Genomic DNA, 4,326 nt, shown 5'->3' on the forward strand with positions numbered 1-4,326 from the left:
AATAACTAAATAGATAGAAAAATAAATATATTTTATTTTTTTTGTGGAAAAATACTTAGACTTGGTTCAATGAACACCTAAAGCAAATGACTGTGATATCCAGAATAATAAGATATTCCGGGCTTCGAAACTGGGGATTTCTTTGTTTTCTCCATTTAATTTTCATTACTAAAGATATTAGATGATGAAATATTCTGAACTTGGAGAAATTCTGACCTGGCGGTCAGTGAAGGACTTTGAGGAGATCCAATACCGACCAACTAGAGAGACAGGGACCACTGATTAAAATGATGTCATGCGTAATGCAGAGGCCACACCTCTCGGACACACCTGGCCTGGTTATGCCTGAGGAAGCTGTGGTTGCCTGAGTAGTAGCGACTCTGGGTTTAAGGGCCTGAAAACTGAGAGAGAGAGATGCGGAGAGAGAGAGAGAGAGAGAGAGAGAGAGAGAGAGAGAGAAAGCAACCTAGCAATTTAGAGCAGGAACAGAGAGTCTCCAGGGTCAAGGCCCCAGAGCCCCAGGTTAATACCTGGAGACACTTCCGGTGGTCTTGGGTTACAGCACAGGGCTTCCAGACATCTTTACAATGAAAACACCGACAGGTGACGGAGAGCAGGACAAAGCGTTTGGTGCCATGCAAAGGGAGTTCTACCAGAAAATGAAATCTTATCACTTTAATTAAAAAGTGGCAGGGCAGGGTTAGAAAATGGAGACATGCTCACTAGCCTATGTAAGAAAAACCAAATCCTCACAGCTGTATTTGGTAATATTAATTTCTTCAGATAATTACCATTTGGCTCCTACTTGCTCAGCTACCAAAAACCTACTTCATTGTCTCTTTAAAACATTTGAGGATAGAGAGAGCATTGTGGATTATACCTTATAAAGTATCACCTGACATGTGACAAGGTTTTCCAAAAGCAATCTGAAAGAATAAAATATGGAAAGAAATTACAGCATCTTTGTTAACTATCAGTAGCATAGTGATTTTTAAAAAATATTCGTCAGTTTTCTTTTTTTTTCTTCTTTTTGACATCCAGGCTGAGTAGCTGTCCTGTGCACACACATTATGGTGTCCAAGGTCTCCGTGAATTTGCAGTGTAGACTCAGAAGGTTGCTGAATGTATGGGCTGTAAACCACAGTTCCTGTGATTTGTTGCCTGGGTGTTATAATTGCCTACCAGAAAATTCTGAGCTTTCCATTTTTCTTCTTATAGAATCATCTTTTCTGTATTTAGCAATCATTACATAAAGGGAAATACGTTTGTCAAAGTAACTGGAGTTATTAGCACAATTTATAATTTCAGTGACATACAATTTTACAGTTGAAATAAATTGTAGCTATTTCATATTTGTTACACAGTAATTTAATTTAGTCTTTTTTTTTCTAAGAGAAGAGTAAATTATTCTGTTATAACATTTAGTCATTGCTTTCCTAAATCAACAGAGAGGACGCCAAGGGTTCATGAAAAATAATGGAGCAAACTCCAACTTAAAGTTTAAACAAATGTTGAACTCTACCTTTGTGCAAGGTGCAGACTAATGATCCCACCTTTCTTCTCTGCCAATGTTTTATAGGCCTTAGGAGAAAACAAAACATGTCCAAAATCACCTTGAAAATTCTAATACTGCATTCTCTTAAAGAGTAAAACCATAAAATCATGTTTTAGTTTAGAGTATTTGTGCCAGTTTCCTTGCTTCCTTATACCAGCAATCCTGTTGTCATGAAGGAGGCCATGGGCCACATGCCTGCTTCCGGGACATGTGGTTAATCACATGTCAAGGGCATATTTTCTCAGAACTAAAGCTGTCAGTGCAAATATGACTTTCACAATGTCAAAATTTACTTCATTTCTACACAATGACATGAGCCTGTTGACTCATTTCCCAGAATAGAATCACAGCCGATTGACTTCAGCAAACAATTCAAATCTAAGTTCCCATCCTGGTCTTGGATTCCCTTTTGAAGTGGAGGTGTATAAATTGTGTGATTCAGGCCTAAATCACAAACGTCATAGTACTGGAACTTCAGAATTTTAGAAACTGGAGGAAAACAACACATTGTAACAAATAATTTTGCAGAATCCAGTACATTTTTAAAAGTAATTTAATGACGCTCAGTTTGAATGCACTATCACACCCCACCAAGTATCAGTGCATGCTCTGCGTGTCATCACCACCATCAAGACAATAAAGACTTTAATTTCTCTCCTATACCCATTCCCTAGCTCTCTGCCCCCTAGCAACCATCAGAATGGAACCCGTCTCTAAGAATTAAGTTTCTAGAATTTCACAATAATAAGCAATGTGCTAGTTTTGTAGTAGAGTTGTAGAGATACTCTTATGTTGTTGCAAAAATTGCTCTACCTGTTTGACTAATTATATAGAAATGACAGAACATGTTTACCCCTAACCCATGGATGTGGATTTGAATGGGATTCCAGTTCTGGGCTGTGGAGAGCTTCGGCCTTTAAGCATAGGTGTGGAGTTCTATTTTTCTTAGCCACGTGTCTAAGGGCCGGACGTCCTGGGCCGAGCGAAAGTGCACGCTCTTAGCAAACTGATTCTTCTCTTTTTAACACAGTGGGGGAATTGTCATGCTTTCCGTGTGCTCTTGAATCCTCTCTTTCCTGCTAACGTTGTAACTGAGGAGCCAGTGCTTGCTGATAAATCTCCTTAGCATCTCTTTGTTTGGGGGTCACTTACACATCTTCTGTTGGGTCTATTCAAATTGATTGTTCTTTTTTTTCTAGTTTGTCTTCTTACCATTGAGTTTTAATGAAGTTTTATGTATTCTTTATGTAATTATTTATCAGATTTCCTCCACTCTCTCCTCCCTCCGTTTTTCTTTTTCTTATACCCAGACACCCACACTCATGAACAAGCAACAAGTACAAGAAGCCGCAAGCAGCACGACACCAACAAAGCCATAAATCGGTGTGCATGGATGTCTCCTGGTGCACACGAGTGGTGGGGAAGGACCCGCTGAGGTCTTCTCCATCACCACCCTGCAACTAGCCCTGCTGGAGAGGACGCGTCAGTCCTGGAGACAGAGAATGCAGAACGGTGTAGCGCATGAGGTAAGCGTGGTGCAAGCAGGTTCTGGAGCGGAGGGACCTGCTGCACAGCAGGAAACTGTACAGTAGAACAGAATGCCTGAGGAGTCACTGTGAATCTGGACTTAGTCAAGACTGCTCAGTCCCTTTTGGAAGGGCCAAGTCAGAGGAACTAAGCAGTGTCCATGCTGAGGTGCAAGTGACTATGAGACCAAGGCTATAGGACATGGGTGAGGATAGTAGGGAGCCCAGTTTGCCACGCTTGTCATCAGGTTACAGACAGCTCTCCATCTGTTTGTTCCTAGAGCTGTTTTTGCTCCCTACGATCAGCTGAGAAAAAGGGAACGGTCAAATCTTGGTTTAAAAGTTTAGCTGGTTTACAGTCACATGCCCCATTGGCTCTAAAACCAAGAAGGAAGGAGACAGGCAATCCTTCTAACAAGCAGAGAGATGGACTCAATGGCCCAGGCCGTCTCTTTATCCGGAAATGATCAGTCTGAAGAAGTCTGACCCTCAGAAGGGAAAACACTGCTGTGGCACTGGCAGGCTTAAATCCACTCCTTGCCCCAAGTTCTCCGTGTGCATCCTGGGGAACTGGCAGCATTGTGATGAGGTCAAGGCCACGGGTACCCCCGAAGGGACATTGAGGGGTTGAAAAAAACTTAATAAGAACAAGAAGTTGGTCAAAAAACTGGCTAAAAAGTACAGTATCTTTTTGGCCTTGGAGTCTCTGTTCAAGTAGATTCCACATGTCCTGGGCCCAGGTCTAAACAAGGCTGGCAAGTCCCCTTCCCTGCTGACACAAAATGAAAACATAGTGGCCGAAGTTGGTGAAACCCATGATCAAGTTCCAGATGAAGAAGGTGCTCTGGCTGTTGCTGTCAGCCACGTGAAGATAACAGACGATGAGCTGGTCTACAACATCCACCTGGATGTCAATTTCTTGGTGTCCTTGCTCAAGAAGAACTGGCAAAATGTCTAGGCTTTGCATCAAGAGCGCCAAAGGCAAGCCCCCAGCGCCTGTACTAGTATGTCCCAATAAGCCTTAGCACTTAGCATCATAAAAAAAATAAAAATGAATGAATGAGTGAATGAATAAAAAGAGAAGGAAATGATCAGACACAGAAATGTAAGAGCGTTGCTTTGCCCACAATGTAGTGGTCAGATATTCAATGCACTTTCAGAGACATCAGCTCATGTGGAGCCTCTTCCTGTTTGCCAGTCTGTTGCTGTTGTCAGTCCAGAGCTGTCTTTCTCTTGTCCACAGAG

General features: G+C 41.9%; 1 pseudogene; it reads left to right on the plus strand.

The window, feature by feature from the left end:
- Positions 1-3,544: 3,544 nt before the first annotated feature.
- LOC129668060 (60S ribosomal protein L10a-like) lies at positions 3,545-4,086 on the plus strand (annotated as a pseudogene).
- Positions 4,087-4,326: the final 240 nt, after the last annotated feature.

Source organism: Psammomys obesus, unplaced genomic scaffold (assembly GCF_907164565.1).
Source record: "Psammomys obesus unplaced genomic scaffold, mPsaObe1.curated_primary_1811, whole genome shotgun sequence".
Lineage (NCBI taxonomy): Eukaryota > Metazoa > Chordata > Mammalia > Rodentia > Muridae > Psammomys > Psammomys obesus.